Source organism: Castor canadensis, chromosome 4, assembly GCF_047511655.1.
Source record: "Castor canadensis chromosome 4, mCasCan1.hap1v2, whole genome shotgun sequence".
Taxonomy (NCBI): Eukaryota; Metazoa; Chordata; class Mammalia; order Rodentia; family Castoridae; genus Castor; species Castor canadensis.
The window spans coordinates 27740251-27757678 of record NC_133389.1 but is presented as its reverse complement, the minus strand read 5'-3'; the positions used below and the strand labels follow the sequence as shown (position 1 = coordinate 27757678).

The window sequence follows — 17428 nt, the reverse complement described above, 5'->3', positions numbered from 1 at the left end:
TGCCAAATTGCTGGGCCTTTCAGAGTGAACAACCTTTTCTCAAATCTGGAGACTGAGACACCTGCCCCTTCCTTTGCCTTTGTTAGAAATCTTAGTAATTCTTAGCTCAATATCTCCTCTGTCAGGAAGCCTTCTCAGATCCTCTCCCACCCCCTTCCACCCACCATCCTAGTTGGCTGCTCTTCTGGGGATTCCATAGCACTTTGTGCTTGTCCCAGTGTTAAGTGTTGACTTATCCCCTCTCCTTTCATTGACTGTGGCCCTACCACTAGACTGAGCTCATTGGAGGGAAAGACTGAGGATCTTATCTGTCTCATGTCCAGAAGTGCCTGGTGTGTGAAAAGTGCTCACCAAATCACTAAATTGATGTCTGCAGTGTTCTATGTACACAGCACTATCAATGACTTCCTGACCCCTTCTTGGTAGGGCATACAGCATTTTATATTTCTCCTGAAGGCCTCTGTACCAAGCTATTTTAACCCAAACAGCGGGGATTTGGTTAAGCAATGACTGAATTATCCACTGCACGGGAATTCTCTCTGCTACGATGGCCCAGCCTTTGGCGTGACCAATGGAATATTAATTGGTTGCAAAGTGCATATCTAATTACAACATCCCGCCCAGGCCACAGCGATGCTCAAATAATTATAACATATGCATCTCAATAACCGACAGTGGCACTTAATGCAGCATTAATAACGCCACTTGCGGCCCCCCAGTGCATACACAAAGCTCCCACTTATCTGCCATTAAGACACACTTTGCACTTTAAGCTCCTAAATCTTCATCCTTACAAGCCTTCCTGACTCTAAAATCAAACGTTTCTCAGCAAGCCCGGCCCGCGCCTCCGCTCCCACTTCTCCCACCGCAGAGATCCCCACCCAGGGCCACGCCAGCGCCCAAGGATCATGTTGGGGCGGAATTTGGCGTCGTTAGTAGGGGCTGTCTGGGCAGTTCAGGCGACATCCCCGGCGTCCCCGCGGCACTCCGCTCTCCAGGGCCCGCCATCCCCGGAAAGAAAGACGAACTACATTACCCAGCAGGCCTGCCACCGCCCTCTTTCCTTTCAAGTCTTTGCACGTGGCCGGAGGGGGAGGCGGAGCCTGGACGTCACTCTCCTACATTCTCTTTCCCTGTGTCAGAACAGGGATCATTTTTTTTTCCTTCCTCTACTCCCTCCCCCCTAACCCGCCCCTCCCTCCCTCTTTCCCTTCCCTCCCTCCCTCCCTCCCCTCTCGGCTGGGTCCGTGCGTTGGGGCGTCCGATCCCCTCCGCAGCTGGGACGCGCTGAACTCAAGGCAGGAGTCGGCTCTCCGGAGCCTGGTCCCTCCCTTCCCCTTCCCTGTCCCCTTCCCCCACCCCCGACGCGGGCTTGGCGCGGAGGCCAGAGAAATCCCGAGGTGAGCATCCCTTGTCTTCCCTCCTCCTTTAGTCACCTCTGCTTGCCGATGGATTTCGGGACCCGGGAGAAGGGCTGCGTGACGTGCGCGTGCTTACGGATAAATCCGGGAAAACCACCCCAAACAATTAGCCCCCTTTCCCCTCCCTGAGCCCTAGCGAGCCGGCTGTCCGCACCCATCCGCCGTCCCCTCCTCCCCCCACCCCAGTAGGGGACTGCACTCCACGATCTCGCCCCCTCCCTGGGTTTGTCCTATTCCCTGACCCGTTCCCCGCGCGGTCGGGAGCCGTGGTCCTGGAGCTCCCGCGCCGGGGGGGGGAGGTTCTTGCGGGACGCACGGCTGGAGCCGGACTCGCGTTGGAACCGCGCGGTGTAGCTGCTGTCATGTGCCGGGTTCCGACCCGCGGGGAGGAAGCGAGAGCGTGATTCCTCTCCCTTTTGTTTTGCAGCCCGCATTTGCTGCATCGAGCAGTTGGTCTAGTATCAGGCAAACTTGCAGCTGTTCTTACCGCGCTCCGCCGAGGTAAGAGCGCGGCCCGGGTGGCGACTTGGAGCCGCCGGCCGCTGCGCTCGGGGCTGCCGGAGGGACCCCGGGAGTGTGTCTCCACGCCGCCCCTCCCTGCTGTGGTGACGGATTGTGTCTGTGGCAGCGGCCGTGTGTGGTGTGAGTGTGTGTGCGCGCCTGTCCCCGCGGTCTCGGGGATGTCTGTGGATGGCTGTCGTCTAGACAGGCAGCAGACCCCTCCCTCCCTCCGTCCCCGGTGAGTCCGCGGGCCGCGGAGGGCGCGGGGGATGGGAGCAGAGGAGGAAACCGAATTGGTGAATCCATCGCGGTGGCAGCTTTGGCCATTCCCCGTGGTTGTGGTTCTGTTGGCTTTTAAAATTCGTATTCCTGTCGCCGCGGTGTAATCGGGCCTGGGGAATAGATACTCCTGGCGGAACCGGGGTTAAGTTGACAGGCTCTGAAAAGCCAGCTCACAGTGACGAGTGACCAGAGCGGCTGCTGGGTGGGCTGACTGTCTGGGGAGCAGGTATTGGGGGAGAGCAGGAGAGGGACAGTGGCGTGGGCTGCGGCGGAGGTTGGGGCCCCCGAGAGCCGCGTGCGGGTACCTGGATGCAACCGGAGGAGGCGTCCATAGGACCGCGCGTCAGAGCTGGTTATTTCTCTCTATTGACATTAAAAGACAACCCGAGATCCAAGCCCCTTGGTCTGGGCGGCGCTGGGTCTGGTTTCGCGGAGTTTTCGAGGACTGGGGCTGGGCGGGGGGGTGCGTGTGATCAGGGAAGGGGGCGCGGCGTGTAGAGGGGAGGGGTGGTTGGCGGCGCGGAGTGCGTCCCCACCCGGAGGAGCGAGGCGTCGCCTCCCCCGCCCAGCTGTTTGTGTGTGTACACACCGCTCGGGCGTCGGGGGCGGGGCAGATCGCGGCGTAGTAGGGACCCGCGTGGGTCGGGATGCCTCGCGGGATCAGTCCAGCCAGCCCCTAGTCGTCTGAGTTAGGCTCGCTGTCATATGTGTTCGCGCGCGCTTGCTCGCGTTACTTGGAGCAGGAATCGCGCGGCCATCGTGCGAGACCCTGGGGCCAGCCGTGCGGGAGTCCCCTGCCCGCGATGCGACCCTTCCCTCCACGTCCCCGACGTCCCGGGACTTGGTCGACTTGGCCGCGTACCCCGCGCTAGTCTGGCACCGCGGGGAGGAGTCGCGGGCACCAACTTGCCGCCGCCCCTACCTCCTTGCAAGCTGGTTGACCCTTGCACCCAAGCGCCCTGTGGGTGCGCGCACCCGCCGCTGTCTTGGTAGACCCAGAGAAAATCTGGGCTCTCTGAGTCTTCCCCTATCCCCCAGTTCTTCAGTCTGCGGAGAGTGGAGACCAAAGTCTGCCTGGCCGCCCCAGCGTGGGGCCCAGTCCGCCGTTTCCCGTAGCCCAGTGGGCCCAGCGCCTCTGCTTACCCCACCCGCCGGGGATTATCCCCCACCTTCACCCTGGTCACCCGGGCTAGGGGCCTCCGCTACCAGGGAGGAAGCTGCGGGAGCTGCCTGCCCCGCGACTGAAGCCTCCCCGGGTGAAAGTGACACAGCTTCTGCGCGGCCTCGCCTCGCTGGAGCAGAGGAAGGAGACGCCCAGAGCACGGGGAGGGGCGCCCGGCCCGGGCCGGGGTTCCTCCTGCCCAGCGGCGGGGCTGGGCCAAAACCTCTGGAATCTCGGCTCCCAGCAGGCCTGGGCTGTACGAGGAAATTGCCCCGGATTTCCAGACAACCCAATTATACAGGAACAGAATGCCCTGAACAGACGCTAGAAGGTGGCCAGGACACTCAGTTGGCCTGAGTGAGGAAACTCACTCTGTGTTTGAAACAGGATTCGACTTAGACACTGATCTGTGTGTTGAGTGTTTATCCTGAAGGAGGAACGCTGAGAGGCAGTAATTTTGTAATGGGTTCTGGTGTTCATTGTCGTCTGTGTTGAGTAGATAGAGTGAATAATGCTTGTATGACTCTACAGGGTGGGTCCCCCCCCCACCTATTATGGCATGTATTAAGAAGATGCTGTGAGGTAGGAAATAGTCAACCCCATTTTACAGGTGAGCTCACTGAGGCTCAGGAAGTAATGTGACTTGCCCTAGGCCTCTCAGCAGAGGAAGGGCAGCTTCCTCCCCCCCACACCAATAGCTTTTTATTTAAATAGTGACCCCTTCCCCCATTGTGGGTTCTTGATACCCCAGGGAGTATAGAACCTGAGGAATAAATTATTCTGTACTTTGTCAAAACCCTTTTGATTTGCTAACAGTTCCTAATGAAAACAGTCATTAAAGAACAGAAGTATCATCACTCATCTAATAATTTGCTGTTGGTGAGTGTATCAGCTGTTGACACACCCTGTACCTATCAACACATAATAACATATAGTCTACATGTCTACCCAGCACATGCCCCTGTTCAGATGGGTGTGCTCATTGGAGTCCTAATTGAATCCAAGGTTTTTTCTTTAGATACTCGTTTCAAAATGCAGACCCCTGAGAAACCATCCCAGACTATTCTCTCTTCCCCTCTCCTCATCCAGAGTGGAGAAGCCCAGAAAACAGCACCAGAGTTCATGTGTGTGAAGGTTCTCACACACAGCCTGGAAGGTTTTAAAATTTGGTCAGTTAATCAGTATATTGCCTGTTCATTCACAAGTATGAATCGGTCACTACAAGTTTGTATATCTAGAAGGGTGTACAAGACAGTTGAACACATGGTCCCTACTCTGCGTACTGTTCTAAAGATGTAGTCTAGCTGTAGAGATAAATGTAAGAGTTTAAGTCCAGCAAATGCTTATGAGGCACCTGTTCAGGTTCCACAGTCTGCCTGCTGTGTTTATGGCACACAGAGGTTGTGTAGCAGGAATAGTGAAGTCACGATGCAATAATAGAGCTTACAGGAGGGAATGGATCATAAATATTTTAGAGCATTCTCCCTGGGACTTAATCATTTTCACATATGTTGGTTGCAGGTTTCTATAATGCTACTTCTTATCTTAGAGCAAGCACAGAAGGGAGTAATGGGGTGCTGGCCCGTTACCCTGGACTGGCTTGTTTGAAATCTCCCATGTGGACCCAGAGCACTGTCCTTCTGCAGGAGATAGGCAGTTGACAGGGACTTACCCTGAAGCCGACCTTGCAGTGAGGAGCTGTCTAGATGTTCTACCCAGTCCTTCCCCAGCTCTGATGTGCTGCTACAGCTTTGGTCAAGGTCTCTGTCAAGGTTTCTGTCTTACAGGTCTGTGAAGATGATTTAGTTTACAGCTGCTTGGTATTTGTTCCCAAACTCACTTCTGTGGTCCCTGACACTGTCCTCCAATTTCATTTCGAATTTGGTGTCCACTGCCCTTGTTTTAAGGTTAGGTTGTTTGCAGTTCCCATCATGAAGGAGGCAGCAGGAAGCAAGTGGTTGGGATGGAGAGAAAATCCTGCACTCAGAGGGAGAAGAGGAGGTGAGGGATATACAGACAGGCAAATTATAGTTGTTGAGAAGTCTGCAAAACTTTCCTGGTTTCCTGGCAGCCCCTTTCCATGTTCTTTGGAGAGGGTTTCTGTGCCCCTGGGGCTCCTGCACACCCCCGGGCCCCTGAGTTTAGCTGCTTACTTAAGGCTTGGGTTTCTCCCACATGAAACCCAGACTGGGCTGTGGTTCAGAACAAGGTGAGAACACACCTGCCCCTGGAGCCTAGGCACACAGACCTGGGCAGCCCTGCAGATGACAGAACCTCCATGCAAAGACCTCAAGACCAGAGGTCTTGCCCAAGGTCATGGAGAACCCTTGGCAGAGTGGGGCAAGAAATCCTGGGTTGTCATATCTCATGTAAGCTTCTTTCTCCACACCAGATGCTTACTGAAAACAAAACAAAAAAACACCAGGATCTTTATTTCCCAAAGAGTGAGAACTCTCTGTCTTCTTCTTCCCTTTGCTTGGGTTCTGGCAGAAACTCTGCAGTTCATTTTCAGCTGCATCCAGGAATGAATGAGGACATATACCTGAGAGAGGTTGTGGCCTTGGGACCTTTTAGCTTGCTTGTTTGCTCCGTGACTTTCCAGCCCTGTAGCAGGATCCTCAGGAGTCTCCTGGAAGTGTTTGCAAAGCTGTAATGTCATTGAATTTTTCCACCAAGGGGATCCATAGAAGTCATTCGATTCTCTGTTGACTCAAGGAAGGACAAAGTTGCTGGTAGAGAGGACAGGAGGGCTGGATAGGGGTTAGCTGGTCCTGGGGCCTTTTATGATCTCCTGTGCTTGATTTGGCTTTACAGTTTATACAGTATTCCACGAATATCACCCCGTATAGGTTGTCATTGTCGCCGTTTTGCAGGTGAGGAAACTGAGTCTCCATGGTTAGTGATGTGCCCAAGTCACAAATAAATAGTAGAGCAGGAATCTGAACTCTGGTGTCCAGACTTCAAACCCAGTGTCCAGGGTTGTGGTGGCCTCACCAACTGACATTGTCATTATAGTTTTGGGTGTGGTGGTCCTTGTACCTTTTTTTGTGATTACAGGATGGGAGGCAGTTTCCAGAGCGGCAATATATAGAGTGGGGTCAGTTTAGGATGGTTTCATGGAAGAGGTGACTTTGGGAATAGGTCTGGGTGTGTGGCATGAGGGGTTTTAGGTTGTGGTGGTAGCCCAAAAGTGGATAAGGGGGAACTGGGGAGGGGAGAAGGGAGAAGGAAGAGCAGCCCAAAAAGGGTTGGCTGATCCTCCTGCAGTCAGTGGGCTTCTCTGTGGTAATCAGGCTGTTTTTATGTCTGGCTCTGGGCTAGGCCCTAGGTTACAACAGAGGACAGGTTCAGCCATGCCTCAAGGAGCCTGCTGTCCTGTGGGAAGGATGCACAAATTTAAATTCATTGCATTCTGATGCAGGAAGTGGTAGGAAAAGCCCAAGGGTCTTCCAGCAGCAGGACTCAGATGCCTATGAGCATGGAGGGCTTTCTGAAGGAGGCAACTCAGGAACTGAATCTTAATGGAGAAAAATGAAGTAGTCAGGAGAGGAAACAGGAGCAGGGCTTTCAGGGAGAAGGAAAGGCTGGTGTGTGGCCTGCACTGAGGTGCTGAGGCTTGAGGCTACATGGCTGTAGGAAGGAACTATAAGCAGTGAGGTCAAATGCAAGGGCAGTGAAGCAGATGGTGCTCAGAGTTGAGGACCTGTCTTTTAGCCTGCAGGTGGAATATGGGGGAATGGGATTGAGGCAGAGTGGAGATGGTGGATCAGGAGGGAATATAATCCAGAGCTGGGTGATCACTGGGCTGACGAGCCTCCAGACTGTGTCAAGTCACAGGGGATGAGACCTGGGACTAGGGCTGTGCACCCAGGGATGGACCGAAGGTCGTGTGTGAAGCATATTTGGGGAGTACAGTCCTTGGTGAGTGCTTAGATTTGGGGGATGAGAGAGGAGCCCCAGAGACTCCTAGGCTAGTGTCTTCACTGCTTGGGCGGATGTTACCTAAGCGGAACTTCTGACTGCTGGACCAAGTTCACTCCGGAAAAATCATGGTGAGCTCATGGTCACAGACATTGGGTCGGAGTCACAGATAAAACAGAGCACGAGGTAGAAAACCGAGGAAGAAGTGTGGGCAGTCGTGAGAGTGAGGAGACGTCTGTCTATAGGATCCTGGCCTTGACCATGACCGTGGTGGGGGCTGGCTATAGACAATGAGCGCAGACCTCTTCCTCCCATTGTCAGGGAGTCCTTTGTCATAGGGCTGCTGGCTCCTCAGGGAAGCCAGGCAGGGATGCTGTGTCATGCTGGAGGCCCAGCTGGCAGAATCCGGTGACAGACAGCAAGTGTGGGCTTCAGCTGGAAGCATTAGAGTGACTTTGGGGAGAGGCACTTTCATTTTTTAACATCCACAGGGAACAGAGTCCTGTCCTAGGCCTTTGAGGCAGAAGTACAGGGCAGGGAAGACCAGAACCTGCTTCCAGAAGCGGGCAATGTTGTTGGGGAGAAAGACATGACCTTAAGAAGCCACTAAAAAGCTGGGACAAGCCGGGGAAATATTGGAATGCAAATTAAATGGGAGAGTGTGGTGGAGACTCTGTCCCCATGTCACTAGACATGGCTGCTGAGTTGGGGGCCCAGGCCCCGTCTTTTCATGCTCAGATCCTCAGGACCCAAAGTGCGTGGCACGTAGTAGGTCTCTCTGGGTGGGGATTACAGGGGTGTGGCCCCAGGAGGTCAGCTGGGGAAAGCTTTCAGGGATCACCCCAATACTGATTTAGATACACATTCAGCGCGCAGAAATTCTGTTGAAGATACAGCAGAGTTCTGTCTGAGAGAAGCTGGTCTCGGAATGCGAGGGAAGCCCTTGGCTCTCAGGCAAGGGATGTGTGTGGTGGGGGGAGTGACACATAGGCTTGGCCTGGTTGGGGAAGGGGTGGGGCTGAGGAGAGGCTACCCATCTGAGAACCCCAAGAGGTGAGTCCTCACAAGGTCTCCCCCAGAACTGGAAATGAGACAGGGAATCAGAAGGGAGACCCCTGCCTCAAATAGGCACAGGGAAGATTTGAAGAAAGCCTGGACTGGCGTTGAGCCCACTGACCTGGGTGGGTTTTAGATTAATTGGATTTGATGTGTGATGGAGGGAAATCTTCCCTAAAAATCAGAAACCTCAGGCCTGGGATGACTTTGGATGGCCACCAGATGTGTCATCCTAGGGGCTTCAGAGGAGAAATTCACTCTTAAAGTCTCAGGGCCAGAGTCCTCCCGGCGGTGGCTGGAGGCCCTCGGGGATGGTGCCTGGGCTCTTCGCCCTTCACTGACTTCAGTCTGCACCCTGGAGATATGCTTTAGGCCCAGAATCTTGGATGACTGAGAAGGGAGAGAAGAAGAAGGCAGGAGGGACCCTGGGAACAGCTGCGCATTGGGGAGGCAGGAGCAGGATGGTCTCTGCCCTGGCTCATCCCGTAGGAAGGCTCTGCAGGTGAGCCCCGTTATGTGGGAAGTCCAGAACCTTCTCTCTTGCCACCTGCTCAGGCGTGGTTCTTACAGATGAGCTGTCCTTACAGGTTCTCTGTCCTATGTGGAGTCTGATGGCTACTGGTCCTCCAGACCACAGGTTACCATGTCTCCGTGTGCCCGGACTGCAGTTCCTGTGGTTTTAAATGTGTGAGAGGTTTGAGGGGTCACCTGACCAGCCCCCTTCTGGATGGGAATCCTGCCCAGAGCACGATGTGGTCCACCTTGGAGGCTGCACCGTGCCTATGTCAAGTCCTCTCCGGCCGCAAAGGCCTCCCTGTAAGCATCAGTCACCTCCTGGCCATTTCTGCCCAAGGTCCCTTCAGCCATAGTGAGACACTGTTTCTGACCCTTCTGATCCTTATTTCTGCTTGCAAAGCCTCAATTTGTCAAGCTGAGACTGTGAGAATCCAGCCAGCTTCTGCCCTAACTTGCTTAGCAGGGAGGGAGCTTGTGAGGATGGATGTAGGTGACCTGAGCTGGCTGCATGGGGTTTGAACTCAGAGCCTGATGCTTGCTAGGCAGGTTCTCTACTACTAGAATCACAACCCCAGTCCCTTTTTGCTTTAGTTACTTTTCTGATAGGTTCATGTATTTTTGCCAGGGTTAGCCTAGGACCAATCTTCCTGCCTCTGTCTTCTGCATACCTGGAACTATGGGCAAGTACTACCTCTTCCAGCTCATTGATTGAGATGGGATCTTTGTTGTTTTTTGAGACAGGGTTTTGCCATGTAGCCCAAGATGACCTTGAATTCTTGATCCTCCTGCCACAGCTTCCTGAGTGCTGGGATTACAGGTGTGAGCCACCACACCCAGCTTGATATGGGAATTCGTAGTGGGTTTGACTAAGTGCTTTTTGTATCATCATGAAAAAGGCAACAGCAGAGAAGCAATTGCCTTCCTCCAACACCCAGTGACTTGGGAGTCCCTTGCAGGGAGCTGGTGTTCAGTGAGGTCTGTTATGTGCAGACTTGATACTGGGCACTCTGTTTGTCCCACTGAATGAAACTGACTTCAGTAAGGGAGACAGCCAGAGGAGTGGAACTGCTCATGCTGTTCCTGATAGGGCCTTCCTTTGGGATGGGTGAGATCTTGATGTCACCACTAGCTGGGGACTCACTCGCCTTTGACATACTCTTAGGGCATTTGCTTTAATCCAAGTTTGAACCATGAGATCAAGAAAGTGACCTGCTGCAGGATTCACACCTTGGCATGGCCTGGAAAAGGACAGTGTTCACAGTGATCTGTAGGGCACACAGTTTGTCTGTCCCTGAGTGTCTGTCTACAGCGCCCTGCCCTCCTCAGGACATAGAGGCTTTCTGCTCTCTGTCTCTTTGTAGCTATACAGTAGTTGGTGCCTGTGTGACTTGTACTCCAGGCTATGGAAAGCACCAGTTGTCTGTGCAGTGAGTCTATGTCAGACAGCTAGATGCCCGGCTGTGCTCTGCCACTGTGCACAGGGCCCTGTGCTGATGGGTCCAGTGGTGAGGACCAGGGATTCTGGGAATGTACCCAATTTCCCCTCCAAAAATCGTTCCTCAGCCCACATTCTCCTGGTTTGCCTTAATCCTGTTAGCTCAAGGCACTAACCCATGAGCACTTGGTCCAGGTTAGCAGACATCTGCTGAGGGCCAGGTTCTGGGGCTGAGGCGAGATGACGGGTGTGACCCAGGCAGGGTCCCTGTCTCCCACCTTCTCGTCTTGGTGGGAACAGAATGACCTTACATTAGTGCGATATTGACCTTGGTCGGGAGGACAAGTCTTGTGAGCAGCCAGAAGGAGGGTGGCTATGTCCTTTCTTATGCAAATAGATGGCCATGCTGAGATGCAGAGGGGCCCCAGACTCTCTTGGGCTAATGGGGCTTGGGCTGGAGAGGGCGTGGGCACGAGGACCACGCCCAACACTGTTATGGATTATTTACCCAAGAGTTCCCATGATGGCTGCTGGGAGGGCCTGTACACAAGCCTGCATTTGCACCCAGCTAGAGAGAACTAGCTCCAGTGCCTTGGGGAGTGTGGCCTGGAAATTTAGACTTGGCTCAGCTTACAGCCACAAGGCTCTCCATTGTGAGGTCACGGGTAGATGAAGAGGGACAAAACCCTGATTTGTGGGATGTTTTGGGCTAAGATTGGCCTTAAAAAGAAGGTATTTCAACTATATACTCAGAAGTCTAGAGGTAGAAGTTCTCGGGCTGTTTTTTCCTGTGGATCAGTAATAATTTAAGGAGTGGTCCTAACCTGTCAGGCTACCGTCATTAGCATATTGGTTTTTGTTCTCGGGCTGGTCCCCTCATTGTCATAGTAGAGCTGCCACTGCTCCAGGCATCATGTTCTCATGTAACCGTATCCAAAGTCAGGCGGAATGCAAGTTTCTCCTTGTATGTCTTAATGTTTAAGGGAGGGAAAACTTTCCCAGAATTTCCCTGCTGGGATTTCCATCAAGTAGCCATGCCTCATGGCAGGCAAAACAAGTCTCTGGCGTTTTCTGCCTTACCTGTAGCAAGGTACAAGCTCTGCTCGCAAGGCAGTGAGGGGAATGATGGTTGAATTAGCCTCACCCTGCTTCCATGTGATCTTACTTATTTGAAGGGGACTAGCTTTACTGAAACAGGATTTTTTAGACCTCGGTATAGAAGCACCCCTGGCTCTCCCAGCCACAGTCTGCATTCTATCACTGTAGTTTTGCCCTTTTTAGTACTTATTATTTCTTAATATGCAGGTAATGCTGGGACATAGGACCTAGGTATCTCCTGGATGCCTTTTATATGGTTTCAGTAGGTCGTCTGTGTCCCCTTCCCCAGTTCTCCCTCCCTTAGTTGCTAGTAGGGCCAACTAAAGAGCCCTAGTGGCCAGATAGTAAAGAGGGAGGAAATACATGCTGTTGGTGACCTGGCAGGAGACGGCCTTTGTCCTCAGGCTTGTCTACGCATTGTCACAGTGTAGCTGCCACTGCGCCAGGCATCATGTTCTGTAACTGTATCCAAAGACAGGAAGGTGAGACCTGGGGGCCTGAGGCGCTGGCTGATCATAGAAGATAGCATCTCAGTCCCCTTGCAGGTGACCATGGCATTGAGAGAGTTGTTGGGGCACCTGTGTCCTGTGGAGGGACTTTTCTTGTCCATGCTGGTTGGGACCACTGATCCAGACTGTGAAGAAGATGGTGATGACACCGTCTTCCCCTCTCCAAACCGACATCCCCTTCCTACACGTGTGTACAGACAGCCCAGGCCAGGTAGCCAACTGCAAATGCTGGGGAAACCTGCCCTGCACTCTGATCAGATGGCCTCTTCCTCCTGCTCCTTCTCCTCCACATTTGGTGCTTGGGTGTGGAGTTCTCAGCCCTTTCCCTCAGTCCCGCCTCTCCTCATTCCTGGGATGCTTGCTTGGTCTGCCCTCCAAGGTCATGGACACTGAAGGCACTGCCCACCTCTGAGTCAGCCCTGCATTTCCCTTGGGTCTAGCAGAGCGCCTGCCATGGCCGCCAGGCTCTGGGAAAAAGTGTTCTTTTACAGTAAAATGTCTATTTGCAGAAAGGCACTTGCTCATTTTGGATAAGGCAGCAGGTTGAGTCAGTTCAGCATGGCCCTGCACGGTGGCTGGATGAGGCTCTGTGGATTCCTAGCTTTGTTCTCCCTAAAGATCATCTACCTCACTGGGCCTGCTGGAGTCCTGACCCCCAGTGCTCCAAGTGGAGGCCCACACCTCAGGTAGCAGTTTCACCCGAGTTGACTGCATTTTTGCAACAGGTAGAAATGCACGCACCCAGTGCATTTGTCCTAGATCTTTTGAGGAAGGCGTGGGCTGAGTTCTACCCGCAGAAGTACGTGGGGAAGAGTGGCTGGTGAGGGCTGGTCATGGCATCTCTTCTTTTGGTATAACAGACGTGGTTGTTGCAGTCTTGTGAAGCTGGGGGGAAGCCGCCCTGGGGCAGCAGGCCAGTAGCCCAAGCTATCAAAGAGCTCCCATCCTTGGTGACATCCTGTTCCCACTGCCCCTAGGCCCAGGTGGATGGCAGAGGAAGGCAAAGTGAGGAGAGGGCAGTGCCATGGTTCCAGAGATGCAGACTGAGAACAGGGCCACCAGAATGAGGAGGGGACCTGGCTGTCAACCTCTGGGCTTATCCCTACAGGGTTTTTGTAATTTTACTTACCTCATCGAGCCAAGTTTGCTTAATGGACTTTAATAGATTTTTAGAACCAGAAAAGCAGTTGAGTGCCTTTCAAAGTCCCCAGTTCCCAGCAGCCTGCCGTGACCTCCAGAGTTTTCTGGCTCTGATTTCTTGATACTTGGGAAGAGGCCTTTGGGCTCAGTGGGCAGAGTCTGTGCAGACCTGCAGCTAAGGGTGGATGGGGGTCCACTCTTGGCCACCAACTGTCATCAGGGCCACTAGGGGTCCTGGTTCATTGTACTCTAAGGCACTCATTCCAGTGGGGACATTAGGAAGAAATATCTGGTGACCTGGTGAAGGTCACATGCCAGATTTGCCAGTGTAAAAACAAACTGAGGACCAGTTCTCTGTACTGTGCCCTTCTTGTCCTCTAGAATAAAGCCAATGGAAGTTTCCAGAGTCTGGGGAGCCTGTCTTCTGTAGGAGGGGGCTCTGGCCTGCTGCTGGGGCCAGATGTGGGGTGGGTCTCTTCCCCAGCTATGGCAGGCAACCCGTGGATTCACACTCACCTCCTGGGCTTGCTTAGCATGTCCAAGTGCATATGTGGCTGCAGTGGACAGGTGACACCTTTGCAGAGTGGCAGCATAGACTGAGAGCTCATCGAAGGTTGGGTTCAGGAAGGATGAGGGCAAAAATTGCCCAGCACAGCCCCAAGTTCTCCGGAGCAGCCTCACAACAGTTTTTCTGAGACAGAGGCTTTGAAGTTTTCTGAGAACTGCCTGAACTGCCTGAGGGCCTTGGGTAGCACACCCTCTAATCTGGGAGATGGAAGAGACTAGAAATTTGATCTTATCCCAAATGGAGACTGGGAGGGACCAGAGGGGCCTGGCCTCCTGCAGATGAGGAGGCTTACTGCCTTGAAGCCCAGGACTTACAGATGCATGCTCAGACCGAGGTGTGCCTCCTGTCATCCCTGCTGAGTCTCAGGTCCTCAGTGATGGCACTGCCCATCCTTCATCCTGAGCCATTAAGTATTTAGAGCCCCAAGTCTTCTCTGTGAGGCAAATGCTATTCCCTCAAGTTTTCTCTTAACAAAGTGTCCAGAACCTTCCTGGGTCACCTTCTCTGTCCATCTCTTATCCATGCTCTCCCTAAAATGGGAACCCAGAATGGAACGCAGTGTACAAGGTATGGTCAGAGTACACAGAAACATCCTACATTCAGTCACCTCCTTCCATCTGGACACTGTGCTTCTGTTAATGTGACCCATCACTGTAATCTTTTTTTCCCCCGCCAGGGGCTACTTTTAAATGGGGGTTCCCATTCCTTCCCAAATATTATTTCATGCTGAAATAATCTGGCAAAGCCTGGGCTTTGTCCAGTCCTGTTGATCAGAGCAAGGCTGCCTCTGCTCGGATCCCTTTGAGTAGTCCAGGGGATGAAGGGTCAATTGCTTAGAGACGATGAGGTTCTAGAGGGTTGGGAGGGGGTGGTGGGTCACACCCTCTCGCCCCAAGATCTGTGACTGCACCTTTGTCGTGGTGAGCTGGCTCCCTGGCCTTGGAACTTTCGGTCCCTGGCTTCATCTTTTTTGTTGATGTTGTTTAGGAAGCACAGTTGAGGTCTGGCTCAGTTTGCAGAGACCCCATGACATGGAGGTTCGGGGTGACTTCTTGTCGATGAACATGCCCTCATGGTGTGTTGAGCCTCTGGGAGGTCTCTGGTGTGTCTGTGCGCTCGCCTGTCACACCAGAGCGCACACACGGCTGGAGTGGACAGGTGACACTTTCATCAAGTAGCAGGGGGCTGGGAGGTCAGTAATGGTGGGATCCAGGAGGAAGAGGAGGACAAAAATGCCCAGCGACACCTCAAGTTCTCCAAGTTAGGGGCAGCAGGGAGGGGAGGCAGGGACAGAAAAGAAGGGAAGACTCAGTCTTGCACTCAGGACCTTCAGTCCTAAGGGGGCGGTGTGGAACCAATAGAAAAGCCCTTTCCCCAGGAGGTGACAGGCAGGTGGAGGACAAGCTGTCAACAGCTCTCCGAGGCAGGGCCACTGCAAGAGGCTCCAGGGTCTAGGGCTTGTTTGCTTTTGAACGCCCAGCCTGGAAAGGGGGGGGCAGTCCTTGTCATGTGCCCCCACTGCACACATGAACAGCGTCTTTTCACAATGGCGTTGGAGAGGGTCTGTGCAAGGTGAGGCATGAGGCTGCTCCAGCACCCCTGTCCTCAGAGTTGCCAGCTACCCATGGGGGGAAGCAGAGCCTGAGGGCACAAAGGGGACCTGTCAGAAGTTCAAGTGCAGGCTTTGGGTGTTAGTGGCTCAGCTGTGACCGTAGAAAAGTTACTGTGCATTTGTAAAGTGCCCGCCTCCTAGGAACACTGCGAGGCTCAGAGCTATCGCGTGTTCTGCACTGAGCCAGCTCAGCATAGGGGCTCCAGAAAGGGCGGCCTTTCTCCCTATCTCGGGCAAATCCGGTGAGAGGCAGAGCAGCAAGGGCCGAGGAGAGGTCTGGGTCAGCAGTTGGGCCGGCAGGGGAGTGTGGCCCGGGGAGGAGAGGGAAGGGGAGAGGAGGCCTGAGAGCAGTGTCCTGAAGGACCTCTGTAGAGCTTGTCTGGAACCTGGTATCACTGCTGGCTGCAGAGGGTGAAGGTCATGACCACTTTGCACCTCTGTTGGCCTGGCTTTTGGAGCCAGTGACCTTGCCTGGGATTTGCTGGCCAGGAGCTAGGAGAAAAAGGCTCTTCCCTTCCTAAGAACAGGGCACTAGGACTGACAGAGTCTGTCATTTAGCCACATCCACTGCAACCAGGAGGAACCCACTCTGGGGAGGGAGCACAGGGCCAGCCCCTGAAGACAGACAGAGCCTGCTGGGTCCACTTTTAGTCTGCACAGGCTGTCGTCATGACATACCACAGCCAGGATGGGTGGCTCAAACAACAGACATTATTTATTTCTAAACCGTTCTGGAGGCCGGAAGTCCAAGATCAGGGTGCTGGCAAGCTTTTTCTGGAAGCAGTCTCTCTTCCCAGTTTGCAGATGGCCGCCGACTTGTGCTCTGTGTGCACTGGAAGGACCCAGCTGCCTAGCATCTGTTCTTGTAAGGACACTGACTCCATCATATTAGGGCTGCACCCTTCTGGCCTCACTTGACCTTCATTTCTTCCTTAACAGCCCAGTCTCCAAATTGAGTCACACCGGGAGCTGGAGATTCAGATTATGAATTGAGGAGGGACACAGTTCAGTCTGTAGCAGTGAACATTCAGTAAACCTCCTTTCTGTACCTTTAGCAATAGTGTTCATGCCAGTAGTGGAACACAGGGTGCTTTTTAGTCAAATGCTGAAACACATGTACAAAATTTAAAGCCATGTGTTTGTTAAATATTCATGAAAGAAAGAACCCCACAATTAGTACATGAAACTTGTGATTTCATTACCACTTAGCAGAAAGACAGTTCAAATAAAAACTCAGTATAGCTCCGAGCATGGTGTACACGCCTGTAATTCCAGCACCTGGAGGTGGAGGCAGGAGAACTGTGAATTCAAAGCCGGCCTATCTCAAAAAACAACAAAACAAACAAAAAAGGTAATCATAATATCATACTTGGTTCATAGGTATGACAGAAAACTCCAAGGCAATGGATTCTGGGAATGTACACAGGCTGGTTTGCTGGGTTTATGTCACTTGACATGAATGACCCAGGCATGTCAACTTCAGCCAAAGCTAACTCTTCCATGTAATGAATATGGGCTCCTGAGTATTTACGCAAGACTTTGATCCGTGTGATTGTAAATTGAATTCACAAAAGATTATGTTACCCCCAGGACAACATAGGTAGTTACTTTTGTAAAGAATCCTTAAAGTCTGGCTTGTTTCAAAAGCACCCGTCTTGCAGATCTAGATTTTTCAATAGTAATTTCTGTGATTTTAGTCACCAGGAGCTTCTCAGGTAGCTCAAGGACAACTGATATATTGCACTGTCAGAGTGAACATCAAATGTGTGGCCACAGAAAGTCTTCTATTTGGACGGGTGGAGCAGCTCAAGTGGCAGAGCGCCTGCCTCGCAAGCGTGAGGCCCTGAGTTCAATCCTCAGCACTGCCAAAAGAAAAAGATGTTCTATTTGACATCCGGACTCCAGCCAGTAAGAAATATGCTTACCCAGAAGTTAACCATGGGTAATTTAAGAGCTACAGCATCCTGGCCATACTGATGTTATGTTAAAGTTGAGGTGACCACTTACAACACCGGATTCAACATTTTTAGGCCAGAATTTCCTTTTTCATCCTTTAAGGGACAGTGACCATATTTTCCAAATTGAAAACCAGGATACGTGTTTGAATATTTGAACTCAGAAACTTCTCCCAACTGTCATGTTTCTGGAGTTTCATCTCAAAGTCAATTTGTTGACTTGCCTTGTACAAATTCAAAAATCTTCTTTAT

The 17428-nt window shown here is 52.7% G+C and overlaps 1 protein-coding gene across 5 annotated transcripts in view; it reads left to right on the top strand.

Annotated features, from left to right (window-relative positions):
• The first annotated feature begins 1211 nt into the window (after positions 1–1211).
• Positions 1212–17428, top strand: part of Ctif (cap binding complex dependent translation initiation factor) — a 266455-nt gene continuing 250238 nt past the window's right edge. For 2 of the 5 annotated variants that reach the window (XM_074069854.1, XM_020159590.2), the window contains exon 1: positions 1213–1400. The gene's annotated coding sequence lies outside the window, so the exon portion shown is untranslated. Of the gene's footprint in view, positions 1401–1848; positions 1923–17428 lie in introns of all 5 variants that reach the window. The other 3 variants (XM_074069853.1, XM_074069856.1, XM_074069855.1) reach the window with 3 other exon arrangements.